Here is a 24,068-nt window from a genome sequence, read left to right as displayed (position 1 = left end):
AACAGTTTCCAGTAAGGAACCTATGGCCGGAAATGTGAAATAAGTTTTGTATAGCACTAATCAAACCAGTCTCAGGACTGAAGACAACAACAACAACACAGCACTAAGCACTTTCCAAGCAATACCCATACGAGAAGTTACCAACTGAGGTTATCAGTGAACATTCGGGCTGGAATTCTTAGAGATATCTTTAATGGACCACACATCTGACCAGATCTTTGGGATAATGCATGATAACTGAACGTTCTGGACAATGCCTTGCCTGAATTTCTGGAGGACGTTCCCTTGCAACTGCGCACTATATTGTGGTGTCAGGCGACGGTGCTCCAGCACACTTTGATCGTCGGACTAGTGCATGCCTCACAGACAACTCCAGGCAGAGTGATTGGAAGGGGGTGCCCCTTGCCTACGCGCTCTGCTGATCTCACCCCGTTTGATTTTTTCTCTGGGCTTATGGAAAGTCCATTGTGTGCTCCACATCAGCAGGAATAGTACCTGCCCTTACTGAACGCATCTTTACAGCCTTTTTTATACAACCAGAGGGAGCGTAGAATCTTATACAGAGTCAGACAAAACACGGTTCGCGAAATGTATTCGCAGTTGCAATTATGGATGACTGTCAGCTGTGTAATGGAATGCAGACAATGAAAATTTGTGGCGCACCGGGACTCCTACCCCGATTTCCCTCTTATCGCGAGTGGTCGGCTTACTAACGCAGCAGACTTCATGGCCAGACCTGAATTTCCATATGTCGTCGACCATGTGTCAACAGCCTGCACTCGTACATCCGTTATGTATATTCATGTGCAGGGGAGATATTTTACTTAAGTCACTTGCCCGGTGTCGGTATAAATACAATATTACAGTCCCTTTATTCTTCAGAAATACGATGCAATATTGCTTGGAAGTTTGGATCTGGCCGTGAAGAGTACTCGGGTAGCCTAATAGTAAGACGACCGCTCGCGATAAGCTGGAAATTCGGGTTCGAGTTGTGGTCCGGCACAAATTTTCATCGTCGTCATTCCATTACACAGCTCATGTTGTCCATATTCCCAACTGCGAATACGTCATATATTTCATAACGGCTGTAGTCGCCACACTGCCGTTCCATCGGGCATGCATCCATGTCAAGGAATATTACATCGTGCTTCTGCACAACACAGGCACTGCAGTATCGCATAAAACGAGGTTCGTCGTTGCAGTTTATGTAATGATGTTGGTAGTAGCCAAACTGGACATTTAGTCTGCAGTAGTAAAGTCACAGATTCGATTTGCAGTATTTCATTGTACTTTACTTTTTTGTCAATAAAATTTATCAATATCACAGTATTGTGACATTTAACCTACCGAATACGTAGAAAGTGCATAGTGCTTTCGAAACTTTGTTTCACATTTCCGGCTGTAGGTTATTTATTGAAATATGTTCCGAATTACATCCTCTACAATCTCCAAAATTTTTAAAACTTCGTTCTGTGACACCCTGTAAAAGCGGAGCAGAGGCGAATTAGGAATCGTCTGGTGACGACGCGGGCAGTAAATCCACTTACGTAAGTAACTTTGACAAAGATGAGATTACACTGCGGTGACAAAAGTCATGTGACAGCGTTATGCACATACACAGATGGCGGTAGCATCGCGTTCACAACGTATAAAAGGGCAGTGCATTGGCGAAGCTGTCATTTGCACTCAGGTGATTCATATGTAAAGGTGCCCGACGCGGTCGTGGCCACACGACGAGAATTAACAGAGCTAGACGCGTGGGACATTACATTTAGGAAATCGTTAGAGGAGTCAATATTTCGAGATCCACAGCGTCAAGAGTGTGCCGAGAATATCACATTTCAGGCATTACATCTCACCGTGCACAACGCTGTGGCCGACGCCCTTCACTTAACTACCGAGAGCAGCAGAGTTTGCGTATAGTTGTCAGTGCTAACAGACAAGCAACACTACGTGAAACCATCTCAGAAATCAATATTTGACGTGTGACGAACGTATCTGTTAGGACAGTGAGGTTAAATGTGGCGTTAACGGGCTATGGCAGCAGACGAACGACACGAATGCCTTTGCTAACAGATATGAATCGCCTCCAGCGCATCTGCTGGGCTCGTGTCCGTGTCAGTTGCAACCCAGGCAACTGGAAAACCTTGCTCTGACCAGATGAGTCCCGATTTAAGTTGGTAAGAGCTGACGGTAGGGCTCAGCGTGGAGCAGACCCCACGAAACCGTGGACCCAAGTTCTGAACAAGGCACTGTGCAAGCTGGTAGTGGCTTCATAATGGTGAGGGCTGCGTTTACATGGAATGGGCTAGACACTCTGGTCCAACTGAACCGATAATTGACTGGAAATAGTTATATTCGGCTACATGGAGACCATCTGCATCCATTCATGGATCACATGTTCCAAAACAACGATGGAATTTTTATGGATCACAGTGTGTCACGTCACTAGGCCTCAGTTGTTCGCGATTGGCATGACGAACGTTCTTGACGATTCGAGCCGATGATTTGGCCACCCAGAACGCCCGACGTGAATCCCATCGAACATTTAAGGGACATAACCGAGAGGTCAGTTCGTACACAAAAACCTGCACCGGCAACACTTTCGCAATCATGGGCAGCTATAGACGCAGCATGACGCAGTATTTCTGCAAGGGACATCGAACGACTTATTGAGTACATGTCACGTCGGGTTGCTGCACTACGCCGGGAAAAAGCAGATCCGACACTACGTTAGGAAGCATCCCTTGATTTTTCCACCTCAGTGTATGTCCCAGCGCCTGGGAACGGGCATTTCGGAAACAGTGAAGCAAATCGGTTATTCACGGACTACTTTCTTGAGCATTTATGGAAAATAGCTGAAGGGCGGTGAAACCACGATAGGTGACAAGGTGTTGGAAGTCCATGCCACATTACACAACTCGGATGTCAGAGGCTTGCTCGGCCTGTAAAGGATGATACGTGGCAATATTTGGCAGACCTGACGACAAAGGACAATGCTGCTGCAAGCACAAGTGTTTTGGAGCACACCGTTCAGCTCCGCAGCAGGCGATCCAACATGTTCCTAAGTCGATCCAACGACATCGTCAGTTACGGTTACAGTGGAAATAGAACAATAGAGATTAAACTGTAGATCAATGAAAAAATGTGATCTGGTCGAATGATCAAGTTTCTTGTTACACCAAGTCGATGGTTGTGTCCAGATACGCAGTCATGTAGCTGCTCGAAACATGCTCCACTCCAAGGATGCAGGCCGGACAGTATTATGCTGTGAGAGCCATTCAAATGAGATTCCACGGGACCTGTTGTATTACTCGACAGCAACATGACAGCTGTGGACTACGTGAACATTACTGTGGACTATTCGCGTCCCTTCATGCGCGATGACAACTTCCAGTAGGCTCAAATGGCTCTGAGCACTATGGGACTTAACTTCTGAGGTCATGAGTCCCTTAGAACTTAGAACTACTTAAACCTAACTAACCTAAGGACATCACACACATCCATGCCCAAGGCAGGATTCGAGTCTGCGACCGTTGCGGTTGCGCGGTTCCAGACTGTAGCGCCTAGAACCGCTTGGCCACTCCGGCCGGCACTTCCAGTAGATAAGAGTCCCTGTCGCAAGTCTAGAATCGAGCTACAGTCGTTCGAGGAGCATAATGTTGTGACTTGGCAAGACAGCCAAGTCACTACGAGGTGAAGCCGAAAGGCACGCGTTTAAGCTCACGCAGGTTGGCGTGAGGTCTGGAACAGGTAAAGTAATTGAGATTAGCAAATAAAGTACGAAGCTGCTGGAATACTTAACTTTAATCCATAAGTGGTGAACATAGCTCTTGACGGTAAATGCACCGCAAGATAAATAGGAAATCATAATGGCGCCTTGCTAGGTCGTAGCAAACGACGTAGCTGAAGGCTATGCTAACTATCGTCTCGGCAAATGAAAGCGTAATTTGTCAGTGAACCATCGCTAGCAAAGTCGGCTGTACACAACTGGGGCGAGTGCTAGAAAGACTCTCTAGACCTGCCGTGTGGCGGCGCTCGGTCTGCAATCACTGACAGTGGCGACACGCGGGTCCGACGTATACTAACGGACCGCGGCCGATTTAAAGGCTACCACCTAGCAAGTGTGGTGTCTGGCGGTGACACCACACATAACAGTAAACTCGGGTCACAACAGTCTTCCCCTTGTTAAAGTCGCTTATCCCAGTAGATTTCTCCATTTCAGACTCATATCGTCGCTAGAATGAGTCCCAATTAGTCTCTGCTCCGCTCACATTCTTTTCTTACCGCATCACGCGCGCCCAATGCCATCTGCAACATTAAATTTCACTGTGGGCAGTGGTCATAATCTTTTGGCCCATCATTTGTTTATGACGTACTAGGTATTCTTGTAAATGCTGAAGAGAACCACAGGTTTCACTCACGTTATTTGTAACTGGAGTAGCGTATCGTAAGCCCGAAAATTTTATTCAGCGTGCTTTCCTAAAACAATGTCTCTCATAAAAAGGTAATAAAATTTTCGACCACTACATATTTGTCCTTACCTACACTAGGAGTGGGAAAGTGACTAAAGCGTTCCTACTCTTGTTTTCACAATCTAGGAAGAATAACACAACCACTATTTTAGGTTTTCACCATACTTAGAATTACCAGCAAGAAGAACTGACCGTTGCTGGCCGTCATGGGCAATTACAGGCTGCCTCGAAATTGATTATAAATTATTGCAGCGCACGTTAAAAACTAAAATGTGTGTTAATGAAAACTTAGAGTTAAAACTGTGGCTAGAACTAAATTGTCGTGATACACAGCAGAACATTGCTACATACTGGATGTGAGATCATGATCTACACTATGGTTAATAGCGGAAACTGGAAACCTAAAGTTGCAGCATTAAGTGGGAGAAAATGAGAGTACTGGCATACTTGGAATGGTTAAATATTAAAACATCCATGGGAAATTTACAGAAGTGTGTTCAAATATTCGGAGAGAAACATGCTGTATAGTCTCACTGCGGCTGAACGCAGAATTATCGAAAAAAATGTAAAAACGTATAGCAAAAACATCATTAATTGAACTATAGTATCGTCAACTTTATTTCTAACGAACTTTTATCGTAATTTGGGGGTATTTTGGTTGTCTGACTATTTGGCTTAGCGGCCTACCTCATTTGGTGTGAGAATAAATCAACAAATGGTTTTTAGGCGAGCTTCGATAAAAATGTAATGCAAATAACCACTGTGAACTGAACTGTGGTGTAAGTCCGTAATAATACATAGTAAATTGCAGTGAATTAAATATATAAATAAAATTCTTGTGTCAAGTTAAACACGTAAAATGTAGTTTAAAAGGAGTTATGACGGGTGTTTTCTTCAAATACTCGAAAATACACACTGTTTTATGTCAATGTTCTATTATATCCGGTGCTCTGAAAATATTGCACGGTCATGCGCACATGATCTTATTAAGTGTTTTTTTTTCACTTCAAAAGTCTAAAAGCTAAATTTTTCCCGAAAAACAGAGCAGTACGGCTGCGGGGCCCTTAACAGCGCGAGCCCCATAGCATGTGCCAGTATGAACAAACCGCTCATGGCTGCTCATGTTTGTTAGTCACGTCCAGAATCTGTTCTTCTGCATTTACATCTTCATAGGTACTCCGCAATCCACCGCACACTGCGTAACGATAGGTACCCTGTACCACCACTGGCCAAATTCTTCCAATCCATCTGTGGCATGAATCAGCAAACCAATGCTTAATAGTATTAGTTGGAAAACAGTCTTGGTTGCAACCAAGACTGTTTTCAACTAATACTAGTCATTTCCCATTTCATTTCACTCGTAAACAGAGCGAGGGGAAACCGCTATCTATATGCCTACGTATCAGCCCTAATTTCTCGTATCTCATCTTTGTGATACTTACCCGCAGTGTATGTTGGTGGCAGTAGAATCGCTTGGCAGTCAGCTTCAAAAGCCGGTTCTCTAAATTTCCTCAATAGGGATTCCCATTTGAGTTCCCGAAGCATTTCCGTAACACGTTTTGATTCAAATGGCTCTGAGCACTATGGGACTTACCTGCTGTGGTCATCAGTCCGCTAGAACTTAGAACTACTTAAACCTAATTAACCTAAGGACATCACAGACATCCATGCCCGAGGCAGGATTCGAACCTGCGACCGTAGTAGTCACGCGGTTCCAGACTGTAGCGCCTAGAACCGCTCGGCCACCCCGGCCAGCCATTTACGTTTTGTTCACACCCGGTAACAAATCTAGCAGTCCGCCTCTGAATTACTTCGATGTCTTCCTTCAGTCCGACCTGGCACGGATCCGAAACACCTGAGCAGTACTCAAGAACAGGTCTCATCAGCGTCCTATATGCTGTCTCCTTTACAGACGAACCACTCTTCCCTAAAATTCTCCCAGTAAGCCGAAGTCGACCATCTGCCTTCCCTACCACAGTTCTCAGGACGCTAGTAATACTGTACCCGAACATTACAGGTTTGTTCTTCTTACTCATCCGCACCAACTTACATCTTCCACATTTAGAGCGAGCTGCCATTCATCACACCAACTAGAAATCATGTGTAAGTTGTCTTGTATCTTCTAACAGTCTCTCAACTTCGACACCTTACGGTACACCATAGAATCATTAGCAAACAACCACAGATTGCAGCCCAGACTGTCCACCAAATCATTTACGTACTAGTTTTGTAAGCAATTTGATCATCACAGCCTCTTTCACGCTATGTACTCACATGTCTGGAAAAAAACACTATCACTCCTAGGTTCCCCAACGAGCTATATTCAAGTGATGTCTACTTTATAATTAGAGGTTATGAAGTATGAAATAACACCTATTTTTTAAACACTCAATCTTGACGATAATAACAGTCATGATTCCACGAGACTAGATACAGCTGATTCCTATTAGTTTTATGAACAAAGTCGGCGTAGTTTTGAGAGAACAATATGCATCCAAACTTTAACCAGTTATAGCATTCCTTGTAGCAGAACCTCTTTTAAGTCTTTACCGTGTCTCTATCATCCGATATATCGAAAGAAAATTACCCTCAGCTTGTTGTCATTGAGTAGTATATTACATGTACACGTATCCCTCCATTGGAGCTGGAGGCCAATGCTTGAACTCGTTTGCGCAGATATGCACAAAGTTTTGTCGTTTGCACTGGACGAACACCATATCAAGCAGACCATCAGTCTCATGAGAGGGCTCATATATTGTTCCTTCATGAGCTGTGTAAAAAGGAATCTTTCATTCCCCTTACGGGTAGCCGGCCGTTGTGATCAAAACGTTCTAGGCGCTTCAATCCGGAACCACACTGCAGGTTCGAATCCTGCCTCGAGTATGGATGTGTGTGATGTCCTTAGATTAGTTACGTTTAAGTAGTTCTAAGTCTAGGGGACTGATCACCTCAGATGTTAAGTCCCATAGTGCTCAGAGCCATTTGAACCATTTGAACCATTTTGAGCCTTACGGGTATCGCAGTTTTCCACGTCACATCCATACCTTATCTTATGAGAGGACATAGTCATTTTCTTTGCACATCTCAGAACACACACATACTTTATAAGCCTGCTGCTCAAGGAGAATCTATCATGCATCCCCTTCTACTAAGTATAATACTTCTCCAATAACTGAATGGTGGCGATAGGAAATGTTATGGAGGAGGCACTTGTTATGGCTTCTGCACTATTTGTTGCGGCCGTTTGCTTCTGTCCATTGCTGCCTGCGCTCCACTATTTATATCCGAGAGGAGGACGTTTTTTACCCTCGGTGGTAGATTTTGGTTGTTACTCCCGTAGTATATTGCAGTGTAACTCAGCGTGCTGGCCTCACCTTCCCTTACTCAGCACTCTCCAGGCTTTGCTCGGCGCTCGGTTTGCGTGCGTCCTTGCGTCAGCCGGTTGGTAGACTGCAACTGTCAGCAAGGCTATCTATGACGCGCTTACTTCGCAATGCCGCGATCGCCGGCTGCTTCTGTTTTGCCATTCTCCACTGCGTGATGCAACAATTACTACATGAGGCCTCAACAGAAACAACACTGAGCGAAAATTAGCGATTGGAGGACATGTCTCATAAGTTTTTTCTTGCGAGTGGTACCACTATGTTTTAGAAACAGAGATGTAACGGCTACGTTACTGCCACAAATGGTCTTGGTTCTACAGGTGCTCACAAGTACCGCTAACGATGTCCATATTAAGAACTATACACACCTTATAAATCGAAGTATGGCATTACCTTCAAATGAAGTGGTTTCTCTACACAAATACAACATTACTGAATATAGACAGTGATCGCCAAAGTGTGTATTATCAGACCGACAGTGTCTTTACACGTCACCGACGGTGTAAGCTCGTAATAAAATCACCGAATTTAGAAAGTGATTTTGCTAAGTAACATGGTGTGAAGCCAGTATTTGCAGCTCCCTCATGGCTCCGCTAGATATTTCTCCAGTATTTGTAATGCATTCTGTCTCAATGCCACGTCAGAGGTTCTGCGATATATCCAATGGGTTATAGGAGATGGTTTATTGAGAGTGTTCACGTACTGGTGTGCTGATTGAGGTCATAAAAAACTTACATTAGCTTTCCAGGTATCTGACTCTGCCCTACCATCCTGCAGCTTTGCGCATGTGATTGTTCCAATTTAAGTCGGAACTGAGCAGAAGTCGGATAGAGCTATATCTGCCAAATTCTGCAATCCATGTAGAAACAGAGTGAGCTGAGTTAATGCGACAGGACAGTGTTTTGATCACTTGGTGCAAATGGAAACATGTTGTCGTAGCTCTGCCAACTGTGTAAGATGTGTAAGGTCAGCGCCAAATGGAGCCTGCTCCTGCAACACGAGGTAGTATAAAAGAACAGTTACGGTGATGTTTCTTATCGGTAAAAATTAGGAAAACTCAACATCATAGAGGTACTGCAGTCTGAAGCAGATCTGCGTACCTCAGGGTCCATTCACGTCTATCACCCAAATGCTCTATCATCGTTATTCTGTACCATCTAACAGAGAAACATTACAAATTATAAAAGCTCATCTAACTTCATCCGACAGAGAACTCGATAGGAATTTTACCGCATCTCTCTCTTCTGATACATCAAAAACAAATACCGTCTGCATGCCTGCATTGAGCACATGCGGGGCTCCTATTGGAGCAGGTAGCCAATGATCGAAGTCGCTTGCACAGACCAGTGTAAAGTTCGATCACCTGTCCTGTATGAGAACCATATCCCACAGACTATCAGTTGCAAGAAACGATCCCTGTTTTGTTGTTTGGTACACTGCTTTTTCTGGTGTAACATGCTGTGTACACTGCCGCACATTTCGTTTTTTCCGCCATGATGTCGAGGTCAGTGTCAGGTTCTAAAGTGACATTAACACGTTTTGATCCATTACCTCTCACAGAGAACTAGACATTGCATGGTGTAAAACATGTTGTTGCTGCTGCTGCCAGAACACACACACGCACACACGCAGGATGATTTTAAATAAAGGACAGTCACAACATATGGAAACTGGAAGAATTTTGCGGCATTGTGGAGGGTCTCCAAACTCGTCTCTCACAGTGACAGATTAGCTATTGGCTCAGTGTTCCGTCTTGATTGATTCCTCATATTTTAGTCATGCACGCGATCACTGTTTCGGTGCTAGCCATCCCCAGAAGATGTTGCCCCTCCACCAAGACTCTTTCTCCGTCTCAAACATGCGATCTCAGTCGATCATTATGTGGTAATCAACAGTCTACTGGTGAACAGATGGGATGGGAAAGGCACCACCGATGTACTGTACTAATTAGCATGACAGCTGATAGTGCAAACAATTTTAGCAATTTTACCGTAATTTCAACACCGACTAATGATGCAGCTGCATGCTTTCCAGTTTTTGTATCATCGCTAAACCGCCTATCCTCTACATTGCAAGTATCATTGCGAATGTAGATAGACGACTGTGGAGTACGTCCATTCATTGTTAATTCTCGAACATATACATTAAAGTATACCAGACAGCGATCTACATACTTCTAGAACTTCGAGCATAGTACGTAATTTACGACATTTCTCTATGCAGATGGGAGTCACAGGGCATTCTCGTATTCTTATGATAAAGTTATAGACTGAAAGATCTCCTCGCATTGTCTTTGACTAACCCGACCTGTAGCGCTGTCGCCGATTTAATCTGCAGCTGACCAGAAGCAGACCGCTACATTCCGCGTCTCGTGAAGCAATAGAGTGTGCCGCACCCACCCAAGAGCACTAGATTTCTCCAGATGCACGCATGTCGAAGAGGTTAGCACCCCTTGTCGTTGTATAGTACTAGATATCAAAGTATTGTGATGTAATAGCAAATGGTTAAGAAGAAGAAGAAGAAGAAGAAGAAACGGGTTGTTTTATGCATGATGGAGCTCCAGCTGTTTCTGAGTTTGAAGCATTTTGCGTAAATCAACTGTGCTATCAGTTCTATTGTTCTAGTGTCTGGGACCAGTACCAAGAAGGTATTGGCAAGAGAAAACATAAATACATGCACTCCTAAGGCTAAACGGTTCTGCACTTAAAACAGGCTAGAATGTTAGAGCAGTACGGTTTCCGAACTATTAGTCGTGTGGAATGCAGCGCTGTTAATATTCCAGTGTAAGAAATATATTTCCAGCGTGCGAATTACATTCTACTTGGAGGTTTCTCTACGGTAAACTATGGTGACAAAGTGTAAAATAAAAAAACTACTTCCCTAAAACATCGATTCTGTGTGATACATGCACTATGTAGCTTTCCAGAAGTGTATAGCACCCACTGTTCACATCCGATCACGGTTCAGAAATTATACTATGCTCGCATCAGTCCTATATAAAATGATCGTTAGTAGCGGAGAATACCTCGTACAAAGAAAGAGACAAATGCATAGTAAAGAAGTTTGTCATGTGAAATTACACGTCATGACGCCACTAACTCTGTAAACAGGACATCTGGCAATCAGATGTAGACACGGGGCTTGCACTTCCTCACCAACACCTGCCACTAACTTAGAATCACCGTAGTTATGAAATTGAAGGCTCCATTTCATACCCAAGATGCGACAGGGGAATGGATTACGTCGCATAAATCTTCGTTCGTTTAGAGGAGTTGAAACAGGATGGTCACGTTTCATTACACATGAAATGGAAGTCCTCTAATGGCCGAGATATTTGCAAGTAGACAGTGTTCTAAGTCACACACAGAACATGTGGTTGTATACGAGATGACCGCTGGCTATGTCATACAAATGATGCATCCTGACAGAACAACGGAAAAAATGGTCAAATGACTTGCAGCAACATCTCCCTCTCTCTCTAGATTGCATCATGAGTCTACCATTAAATCGTACCTCGTTACAACTCTATCTCAAAAATTACTCCATCCACTCTCTGTCATCCTTTAACGTGGATACAATTAAGTTTAGCGGCAGATGGTTCTCTTTTTTCGCTGAAAGCGTCAAAGACAGCAGTCAACTCGCGTCTATCACTATCACCTCAATAGACATACAGTAGAATGTTGCCTCGACGAAAAAAAACTGTACTTTTTGTCTGGTTTCCGGCGCTTCCATGTCAACGTTTTCTCGTATTCCTGTTGCTGTCACGTGCTCGTTCCCGTGTACAAGAATTGTACTGCAACAACCAGAAGACACGCAAGTACTTCCTCAGTTTTCCTGCATTTCGGTGTATTTTCCCTCAGCTCAGACTCTAACTCACAGTTAGCCAGTACCTAGCGACCAGAGTAGGGTACTTAGCACGAATTTTACTCCACCAGGAGTGAGGCTAATGCGGACTATTACGGAAGAGCCTGTACCAAAACACCGGGACTATCTTAAGTTAAGTGGTTTTCTGTTCTGATAATAAAGAACCCTGTTAATATATGCATGCAGTTGTGTTATAGAAAGAGCATACCGGCAACCAAACTACATCCTCTCCATGCTTCCCATGGTACAAGCCTACAATGACAACGAGAGGGCACTAATGATGCCTGTCGTGGAAGACATTTTGGAAACACTGGATCCGCCACAAGGACAAGGATTGGTACCTATAGGGCATACACGCCCTTGTTTCGCGCTGGAGGAAGACCATAGAACGGGATGCAGATTACGTGAAGAAATAGGGAGTGTAGATAAAACACCATTCTTTCGTGTGTGTAATTCTCATTATGTTCAATAAACAACTGTTAATGAAAAAATGTGGTGCACTACTTTCTGGGCAACCCTCATATTTTCCCTCAATTTATACGTGTTTTCCGTCATTTTTCGTAATTTTATTTATTATACGTCACTTCTACCCCTGCGATCATGACATCACTTCTCGTTCCGTGTTCTAAAATTCCTTGTAAATGTAGTACAGCTGTCAACACTAGCGCAAATGCACCATTTTTCTGGTCGTGCGGCATAGTATAGCACTGTTCTCGAATGCAGCCAGTCACGTACACCCACATACTCTACAGCTGCAGTGCGTTTGCTCTGTTTTCTGTATGTCTGTGTCTGCACATGCGTTGTGATAGCCCCCATGATCCGGTCTTCCCGATCGTGGATCCAACTTCAAACATAGAACATATCTTCGGATGTAACGCGTGGTTGCTCCACCTTCGAGCCCTGTCCCAGATATGACATGTGGTGGATCTGCCTCTGAACATCGCTCTGAATATAATGCGTGGCAGATCCACACTCAAACACAAGTTCGGATGTGGTATATTGTGGATCTGCATCCTAACGTCGCTCCAGACATGATACGTGGCAGATCCACCTCCAAACCCTATCCCAGATGTGGCACATTGTGGATCTGCATCCAAACATCACTCCAGAAATAACGCACAGCTCATCAGCACTTGGACACTAAGGGTCTACTGTGGGTTCTGGGAGCCAAGCACGACACATGCACAGACACATGACATACAGAAAACAGAGCAAATACACTGCAACTGTAAAATATGTGGAAGTAGGTGACTGGATGCATTCCAGTACAGTGCTATACTATGCTGCCCGACCAGAAAAATAGTGCATTTGCGCTAGGTGTTGGCTTACAATCAATTTTAGAACACGGAACGAGAAGCAATGTCATGATCGCATTGGTAGAAGTGACATCAAACCAATTAAATTACGAAAAATAACGGAAAATACGTATAAATTGAGGGAAAATATACTGCAATCCAGGGAAACTGAGGAAGTACTTCTATTTCTTCTCCTTGGAGCAGAAGAATTCTTGTACGAGTAGACTGCGTGAAACAGGCTGTGATGATCAAATTGCTTAAAAAACTAGTACGTGAGAATCTGTTTCTGTATGATAGTACCTTTACAGACGTGTTGGTAGAAGTGAGTTATGTATCAAAAATGTCAAATGGAAGCACGCAATCGGCAACTGGTTTCGATGTAATGGAAGAGAGGGACATGTGATAAAATTTTATAGGAGGTTCTATTACAAGACAGGCTCTCACTATTTGCTTCGTAAATGCCAGTGTGATATAGCATCGCACTGGTAAAACTGACCTGCCATAGTGTACAAAACAGCTGCGTTCCCTTGAATTATAGCTTGTTGTTGTAAACGTAAACTGATAGCGTTTCTTCCGACGTGCGAGCCAACGGCGTGGCAGAGTGTATTCTCTAATGTTATTTCACGTGTCTGAAATTTTTGTAATACACACGTGCATGACAGTTTATTTACAGCCATTGATTTGAACGTGAGAGACGCTCTCAGGTCGTGTAATTTTTCCATCAAGCTGAAAGAAACTGCTTAACATAGATGTTTTTTATTCCGACTTTAAATTCTCGCTTTTTCTTTACTTCGATAAGGGGTTTGCAATAACGAGAACATTCTGCGGTAATCGGTAGTTTTCGCATCAAAGTAGTGGAATTTTTTCCCGATTTTATGCGGGGTGCTCATCCGTAATCGGTGGCTGTAAAAACTATAGCAATTTTTCCAACAAAACTAAAAGAAAATCGACTGTGCCTATTTTCGTGGAAAGAGGACATTTATTATGGTCACGATTGCGTTTTTTTTTTTTTAATAGATGCTTGATTATAGGATATGCATAGACGTTAAATACTAATGTTACAGTTCACTGCTCAGATTGGTGTGGTGGCTGGTTTCTGTAAGAGGTCGGTGGTCCGGATAGCCCTCATTCATAACGGTTTTGTTCTGAGGGATGCAGGCGTCGCGCTCTGCTGTATGTGTCGCTTTTGTCAGAGTCGATAATGCTGACAGCTCAGTCACATGTTCGCGGCGACTCATTGTGCTGAGGACCATCTGTACCATTCTGAATTTCGTTGTTATTTCAGAGTCCGGTCTTTCCGAGAAATACGTTTAACACATTGCAAGAGAGAGATGTGTTGACGTTAAATAAAAGTGTTTTCTATCGCAGAACAACGGGCCGATTGGGGGACCGCCTAGTCTGCGTCAGGTTAACGCGGCAGGTGTGATTCCTAACCGTTAGGCCGTGTCCTACGTGAGCGACAGAAGCGAGCGACAGCTTCAGGCGACAAACCACAACCGCAGGTGTAGTCACGGAAGTGTCCTACGTGAGCGACATCTGTGTCGCTGCCTGTCTCCCGCTGCAACTGACGATGTTTGAATTCAAACGTGTTTGAATCTTGCCGCTGCAGCACGCGTGACATAGAGCGACAGCCACGTGTCTTCTCGGCAAAGCAGTGGAGCGGACGCGACGGCAGCTATGATTTACTTAACATCCGGTTTTAAGAAAACTATTCGGTGAAAAAATTTGATTCTTCCGCAACCTATAGCTTGATATCCTTAAATGATAAAGGTCAGAATTTACTTTCGTTATTCGTCATAGTTACTGTGCTGTACGAAATTTACATGGCTGCACGAAATTTGTAAGAATTTGCAGAGGTAAAGTCACATTGTGTAGACTTTCCGTATAGTTCATTTGAGGCCAGACATTATTGCGTATGAAATGTAACCAATACATCTAAATTGTATTCAAAGTTGAGACCGGAATGACAACTCTTTTCATTCTTGCTTGTTATATCCACGGACGGGTCGCTCGCGGCGCGTCCGAACCTTTCCTGCGCTTCGGGAATCAGATGGTCGTAAAAATCGTCGTATCTCATAAAAGGTTCTAGGTATCGAAACGACGAATTTTGGAAATAACAGTACGCAGAAAGGAATATTTTATCGTATGATTATCACTCGATACGTTTTTGTAAACGCGTGAGCAGAGCGAAAACTAGACTCCTTATGACTTACACCATGAGGTTTTGTCCAAATTTTCATAGCCAAACAAAGGGAGAGAAACAGGTAAACGGGGCATCAAAGTGACCAGCATGAGGTCTAGTTTGGCATGAAAATATTTAACTTCTTGAAAGTAATCAGGGTAATTAACGAAAAGTTAATTAATGAGCTGAGGAAAAATTGAAATATTTCATGAAGAGCTGCTGCCAAGCTATGTAAATGAAGTGTCAAAAATTTAATCTGTTCAAGACCTAGCTATTTTGCACATAAAAAGATACATTGGTGCGGTATTTAAATGTCAAAAAGGCTTCCTTCGAATCAAGTACGTTAGGAAGGCAAACGAAGAGTCAATAAGATCATGCTTTCTGAATAAAATCTGAAATTCAAAAATGGAAGAAATCAGTCATATATTTTATGAAATGATTTGTGTAAAAGAAATAAGTTGATCAGACAAACGTTCTATGTGCCTTTGAATGATGCTCGAAATCATGAACAGAAAATGAGGTGCACCAAACGTTTCCCTAATATTTTTTATTTCATACTTTTAGACAAATCATTACACAAAACGTTTGACTTTCTTTTTAAAAAATTTAGAAGTTTTACTTTTACAGACTGTTTAGAGTAATTGAAACGCTTCTCCTTAACAGTGACTGCCTATGAATTACGTTTGCAACATCAAGTATCTGCAAAATTTCATGGTTCATTGTAATTTATTAGGAATTAAATGTGTGTGATACACTGGGATAGGTGTGAAGATCAAGTTCTTTGGCAAGACCTTAAAAATATACTTAGCGATGCAGTGTGAACAGTATAGAATCGTAACACAGTCAGTGAAAAGATAAAAGCGGCTGAGATTCGAACCGGACCTTTCGCTCACACATAATCGTGAACTATATACACTACCCCTACACCACAGCTAGCTACTTTTCATGAGTATCAATTTGTGTGCTTATCTTAGTATTTAACGTAGTTGGTCATGTAATAGTCATTCCTCCGCATTTATTGGCTGTTAAAAGTTCTTGATCATGCAAAAAAACATCCGTATTTAATATATTGATGAGATAGCCGAATGCTCCTCTGCTCATTCACGTGTATTCGAAGAATTTGTCTGGTGATCTTCTTAGTTCACGATACTTATGAAATTCTCCATGGAGATTCCTCCCTTTGTAAATTTCATGCACAGCATTCCTAATTCTGTAGCCTTACTCTCCAGCTACAGTATTCTACACGTTAAGGACGCCATTTTATAGAAACAGTTGGTTGGCTCGCAGCCATCATGTAGCGCGAGATTGTCGCTCGCATGCAGGACACCCAAGGCTGTCGCCCGATCCTGCTGCTTGTCGCTGGAGTGTCACGTATCCAGATGTCGCTCACTGTCGCTCGCTTCTGTTGCTCATGTAGGGCACAGCCATAGGAGCAGCTGTGTTGCAATACTTTATACGAATAAGTTGTAATTGGGACAGCCGTGCCAGCCGAAGTGGCCGTGCGGTTAAAGGCGCTGCAGTCTGGAACCGCAAGATCGCTACAGTCGCAGGTTCGAATCCTGCCTCGGGCATGGATGTTTGTGATGTCTTTAGGTTAGTTAGGTTTAACTAGTTCTAAGTTCTAGGGGACTAATGACCTCAGCAGTTGAGTCCCATAGTGCTCAGAGCCATTTGAACCATTTTTTTGGGACAGCCGTCCTATTAACTCCTGTTGTTTAGGTAACTGTATCTGCTTTTGTGTTGGTGAAGGATGACCGCCTCAAGGCAGGCAGTGTCCACAAGGTTATGGGGGAAGGCCAGGTGCAGGCAGTGGCTGCTCGTCCATAGCAGTTGACTGTTTGAAAACGCCTGTGTCCTCTCCATAGGTAACTGGATGGATGGACGGAGGGAGATAAAAGGGCTTCGATTTTCGGCAGTTTGTGGGCGCCTGTCGAGGGGAATGCACATTCAACTACCGCCTCCTCTGCAGTCTTTTGAGATGACGATTTTCCCCAGTACATGTGTTGCATTATGACAGTTCATTACAAGTGCTGATTTTTTCACAATTTCGAATGTAATTAGAACTGTGATGCATTTTTTCCATCAGCTGTGGTAGTGAGGATTGGCTTTGATTACATGGTCTGCACGGTGATTTTTGAGCAGCTGTCTACAGGTTGTGACAAAAAGGTACGACTAAACTTTCAGGAAACATTCCTCACACACAAAGAAAGAAAATATATTATGTGGACGTGTGTCTGGAAACGCTTACTTTCCATGTTAGAGCTCATTTTATTACTTCTCTTCAAATCACATTAATCATCGAATGGAAACACACAGCAACAGAACGTACCAGCATGACGTCGAACACTTTGTAACAGGAAATGTTCAAAATGTCCTCCGTTAGCGTGGATACATGCATCCACCCTCTGTCGCATGGAATCCCTGATGCGCTGATGCAGCCCTGGAGAATGGTCGGCCGGGGTGGCCGAGCGGTTCTAGGCGCTACAGTCTGGAACCGCGTGACCGCTACGGTCGCAGGTTCGAATCCTGCCTCGGGCATGGATGTGTGTGATGTCCTTAGGTTAGTTAGGTTTAAGTAGTTCTAAGTTCTAGGGGACTGATGACCTCAGAAGTTGGTTGGTTGGTTGTTGTGGGGAAGGAGACCAGACAGCGAGGTCATTGGTCTCATCGGATTAGGGAACGATGGGGAAGGAAGTCGGCCGTGCCCTTGGAAAGGAACCATCCCGGCATTGACCTGGAGCGATTTAGGGAAATCACGGAAAACCTAAATCAGGATGGCCGGACGCGGGATTGAACCGTCGTCCTCCCGAATGCGACCTCAGAAGTTAAGTCCCATAGTGCTCACAGCCATTTTTGAACCTGGAGAATGGCATATTGTATCACAGCCGTCCACAATACGAGCACAAAGAGTCTCTACATTTGGTACCGGGGTTGGGTAGACAAGAGCTTTCAAATGCCCCCATAAATGAAAGTCAAGAGGATTGATGTCAGGAGAGCGTGGAGGCCATGGAATTGGTCCGCCTCTACCAATCCATCGGTCACCGAATCTGTTGTTGAGAAGCGTACGAACACTTCGACTGAAATGTGCAGGAGCTCCATCGTGCATGAACCACATGTTGTGTCGTACTTGTAAAGGCACATGTTCTAGCAGCACAGGTAGAGTATCCCATATGAAATCATGATGTCCTTAGGTTAGTTCGGTTTAGGTAGTTCTAAGTTCTAGGGGACTGGTGACCTCAAATGTTAAGTCCCGTAGTGCTCAGAGCCATTCCCGCCAGCTTGTGGGTGAAGGGTAGGGTTTGAGTGCATCTGTCGCTAGTTTCGAATGGTATTGTGAAATGTTTTCGCAGCAGGATAGCATCTGTTGTATGGTATCTTCAATTTTTTAGCTGTATTGCGATTTCAGGCCGTGTTTGTGTAGCGCTATGCATATATTTGTGTTATTAGGCCCACAAAAGCGCACGACGTGTGTCTGGTATGGTTTCGCAGCTGTGCCGCTGTCTTTTTCTTTTAGAGTCCGTGTTCAAGCGTGGCTGTGGCGTTATTGCTTGGAATAAATCGTGTAATTGTTGAAATATTCTCACGTCATCAGCATAAATCTCGCGCTCTCTCTCTCTCTCTCTCTCTCTCTCTCTCTTTTTATGCAGTGGTACATTTATTTCCTGTGATATCTTCAAGTTATGTGTGTGACAATTTTCCACAACACAAGATGTAATAACTCCTGAAGCAGTTCACGTTCAACGTTCACGTTGATGAGAACAGAGGAGGCTGCGGGTATTTCCAAAACGACAGGATGTGCTCATCGGCTACCATGAGGCCGTGCCTTAAGCCGGCGTGGAGACTCTTGGGGCAGGTAGCCCTATGTGTGGCCGTTCTTAAAGCAGGACACGGAGACTTTGCAGTGAGCGTCTTGCCTCTTGCGCTTCAGCTGGACTTTTATCAAATGATCTATATTTATAGCACATTCATTTATCAGTATGAGTTGCAAAGTGTAACATAGCCCATATACGTCTTCACCAAATATCAATGCTATCAACACAGTCCTCAGGTGCTAATATACTCCTCCTCCTCCTCCAGCACAGACATCTCGTCGATTGAAGACACTAATTAAGACCTTTTCCCGCCATTTAGCCCCAGGCCGCCATCTTCGAAAATGTCACAGGAGGGGAAAGGGGGAGGGATGACAATGCCCTCTTGTGTCAGTACTGTGAACTAGGACAGCTGGACTCTGGAACACATGGTGAACACACTGGATTGAGCTACTGCCCGTGTCAGGTTAAATTGTTTAAATAAACAATGCATGCTAAATAAAGACTTACATCCATCCTTCTAGTTCACCAGCTAGACATAGACTCTATCCTTTTCCCACTATTTCCAAAGAAGAGGGGGTGGTTGGATGACTTAGGCCAGTGGAGGTAGCCAAATTGACCTATTGTCCCGTCATTTTTTCCAGTCAAAGTTTTCCCGCCGTTTTCTTAGGTTAGTGGAGGTAGCCCATTTGATCTATTTTTCCGCCAAAATTTGAACTTCCCGCCGTGACGTCATAGCGACATAACATCTATGGCAGCCTTCTTGGATCCGCCATCTTGAATAAATTTGGCGACAGTGCAGAGTGGGGCTATGCTCTCTTGGTCCCCCTGGTTTTGTCATGTGATAGAAAGCTGTCCTGCTTATAAACGACATAGAGAACGGACATAAAAGAATGAAAGAGGAATCTGATCAGGTTTAGAAACTGTGCCATGATGGACGCAGTCTACTCAGTGAGCTATGGCGACTGATACCAAAGTGTGGGGTGACACACGGTCCTCTGTACATTCCGATGCACTACAGAATGTGACTGTGTTGCCAGTTCATTGTTTCCACACATGTGTTTTCAAAATTCACCTGATCTGATTTTTCTAGATAAACTTTTGTCTTGAATCTGGATGTGAAATCGCACGCCGGCCTCCAAGTGCAACATTTTTTCTTCGCAATGTATAACATGCTCTTATAGAAATTCTCACTTTCGACTGCACCGTCTGTCAATATGAATGAAACATCGGTTGACACATAATCTTTATGGAATCACACCTCCAGCCAAGGGTATTCGTGACTTAAATGACACTTAGACACACTGTTATTATCATTCGCCTTTGGGCCCTAGTGCACCATGCGATGCACAAATAAAAGCATAGTTTTGTTTTAGGTTTTCTTTGTGGTCATATTACTGAATTCTCTCAGAATGAACTCTTTTCCGCCCATCAGGCCAAGTTGTTTCGACCTTGGGTTTTTCTGCCAGACCAACTGTCCAGTTGCAAATTTTCTACCTAATTTTTTTCCCCCAGAGTTAATCACTATATTGTGAAAAATATTTTCGCCAAAATGGAGGAAATAAACATAAAATTAAAGATTTCTTACATGCAGTTTATTTACAGAACACATCGCGACATAGAAATTTCTACTGTCCATCTTCACCTGCACGCTTTACATGTGAGAAGCAGTTTACAGTTGACTTTACGTGGTTTACGTTTGACTTTAAAGTCAAAAGAGCTTCGTTTAAGGTTCGCTCGACGTTTAACTGTAATAAGGAAACGGTAAATACACTCCTGGAAATTGAAATAAGAACACCGTGAATTCATTGTCCCAGGAAGGAGAAACTTTATTGACACATTCCTGGGTTCAGATACATCACATGATCACACTGACAGAACCACAGGCACATAGACACAGGCAACAGAGCATGCACAATGTCGGCACTAGTACAGTGTATATCCACCTTTCGCAGCAATGCAGGCTGCTATTCTCCCATGGAGACGATCGTAGAGATGCTGGATGTAGTCCTGTGGAACGGCTTGCCATGCCATTTCCACCTGGCGCCTCAGTTGGACCAGCGTTCGTGCTGGACGTGCAGACCGCGTGAGAGGACGCTTCATCCAGTCCCAAACATGCTCAATGGGGGACAGATCCGGAGATCTTGCTGGCCAGGGTAGCTGACTTACACCTTCTAGAGCACGTTGGGTGGCACGGGATACATGCGGACGTGCATTGTCCTGTTGGAACAGCAAGTTCCCTTGCCGGTCTAGGAATGGTAGAACGATGGGTTCGATGACGGTTTGGATGTACCGTGCACTATTCAGTGTCCCCTCGACGATCACCAGTGGTGTACGGCCAGTGTAGGAGATCGCTCCCCACACCATGATGCCGGGTGTTGGCCCTGTGTGCCTCGGTCGTATGCAGTCCTGATTGTGGCGCTCACCTGCACGGCGCCAAACACGCATACGACCATCATTGGCACCAAGGCAGAAGCGACTCTCATCGCTGAAGACGACACGTCTCCATTCGTCCCTCCATTCACGCCTGTCGCGACACCACTGGAGGCGGGCTGCACGATGTTGGGGCGTGAGCGGAAGACGGCCTAGCGGTGTGCGGGACCGTAGCCCAGCTTCATGGAGACGGTTGCGAATGGTCGTCGCCGATACCCCAGGAGCAACAGTGTCCCTAATTTGCTGGGAAGTGGCGGTGCGGTCCCCTACGGCACTGCGTAGGATCCTACGGTCTTGGCGTGCATCCGTGCGTCGCTGCGGTCCGGTCCCAGGTCGACGGGCACGTGCACCTTCCGCCGACCACTGGCGACAACATCGATGTACTGTGGAGACCTCACGCCCCACGTGTTGAGCAATTCGGCGGTACGTCCACTCGGCCTCCCGCATGCCCACTATACGCCCTCGCTCAAAGTCCGTCAACTGCACATACGGATCACGTCCACGCTGTCGCGGCATGCTACCAGTGTTAAAGACTGCGATGGAGCTCCGTATGCCACGGCAAACTGGCTGACACTGACGGTGGCGGTGCACAAATGCTGCGCAGCTAGCGCCATTCGACGGCCAACACCGCGGTTCCTGGTGTGCCCGCTGTGCCGTGCGTGTGATCATTGCTTGTACAGCCCTCTCGCAGTGTCCGGAGCAAGTATGGTGGGTCTGACACACCGGTGTCAATGTGTTCTTTTTTCTATTTCCAGGAGTGTATTATTTCCACAAGGAAGCGAATCCATGAAACATTCTGAGTCCTCATTGCGCTCCTCCATGTTTGTTACAGCTAGGTCAGAGAGAGAAGGTTGAGTAAGCTGATGACGTAAAACATTTCATCCGAACACAAACATATTTAGTTGATACAAAGTGAGGGGAAATATCGAAGTTGTTCACAAACTGTTTTCTTGAACCAATACACTAGATCGACCATGAATGACTTCGTAAGGCCCGTAGCTGCAATTAAGAACCGGGAAACGTTATTCATGGTCTGATAAAAGCCGAGTCTTCTTTCCACGATATTAATTTAAGAACAGGTGTTGTTTACTTCCTGGTTCTGAAAAGTATCACAAGCAATTCAGGCTGGCTTTTAATATAATGATACCTAAGATTCGTGCTGCGTTCTCATCCTTCACGTTCAAAATGGGTTTTTAGTTTATTAATCCATCAGTATGCTTCGATATACTGCTTTTCCTCATTTGCGTCTTTCATTTTTAATGTTTCCTTGCATAAAAAGAAGCACAGTATTAGAAAATAATGAAAAACTCTCACAGTTTCAAATTATGAAGTTGTTATAAAATCATATGGTATGAAATACATGCCATAAATGTTACTGTCGGTTGATGTAAAACTACTGTATGTGTTAGGTCGATTACTGACTTAAAAAACGTGTATGTGTTTAATTTCCGGAAGAACGTCTTGGGCCACATCGTTCTGTGAACGGTGTCGCAACAATCCTTGGTAGTAGCAATACCAAGAAAGAAAATAAATTTAAAAAATTTCAAAATGATTGATTCGAATAAAAATTATTTTCCTATATCTACTAGATACTGTTTGTCAAGAAGATAACCACTGCTGACAGGAATCTGGTCAGACCAAAAGGCAGCTAGTTATATAACGAAAACAGTTACTTAATTATTCATACTGGACCATCTGTAGGCCCGAGCGTCCGTATTCACCGAGTTTCAACATTACAGAATGAAACATCCGCTTTTAAGCAGAATGTGCTCAGTACTGAAAATTCTGATAGTTTGAAATCTATGATGGACGGTGACTCAAACCCGCGTTCTGCATGCCACGGGTATCGCTCTACCAGCAGTGTTTGAGTAGTGAGAGAGAGGTGAGTGCAGAGTATGAAGTTCTCCTTCGACCGGGAACTGTTCTAGCATCAATCAACTGTCATTAAATTGTCCATAAAAAGCAGTGTTCGAACTTCGAAATTAACTCCAGTTTGTAGTTGGAAGTGATAGAAAAGTCCAACGTTAAAAGTTCTGCCGTAAAATGTTGAAAATAAATAGAAAATTTAATTGTGTAATACTATCAAGCTTGCGAAAGGAGGGACAATCTCTCAGTTTAGCGTGTGTTCATGGTACTTAGAGAAAAATTTTAAAAAATAGAAAAAATAACAGAACCTTCGCATATTGCATCACTTTATTGAAAAACTTAATTTACCCTGCCGCGTGCAGTTAATTTTTCTGTCTCAAGAACTCTTTCGCTGCTAGACTAACAAGTAAAGTAAAGAAAAACAGACACTTTACTCCTTTAAGACTGACAGCATAGGAACTAGAAGAGACTGAAGGATCCAGGCATAAATATTGATCTGATCATTCTAATATATATAAAACAAGTTGTATTAACTCCATCACGAAAGATAATGAGAAGAACAAGCTCTCCGTTCATGATAAGGAATGTTAGTTTGACAAGAGAAAACAAATGCTTATGTAAGTTTTCAAAATGATGGGCCACAACAACCAGTCGTCCGTTCCTTTCAGGTTTTATGAAAGTAAATCTAAATTTCGGCTAGTGTCTAGCCATTATCAATACAATATCTCAGTGTTTTAAGAGTGAACTGTCTTCAATGAACT

The sequence above is a fragment of the Schistocerca americana genome, chromosome X, assembly GCF_021461395.2.
Source record: "Schistocerca americana isolate TAMUIC-IGC-003095 chromosome X, iqSchAmer2.1, whole genome shotgun sequence".
NCBI lineage: Eukaryota > Metazoa > Arthropoda > Insecta > Orthoptera > Acrididae > Schistocerca > Schistocerca americana.
Note: the sequence above shows the minus strand (reverse complement) of the source record.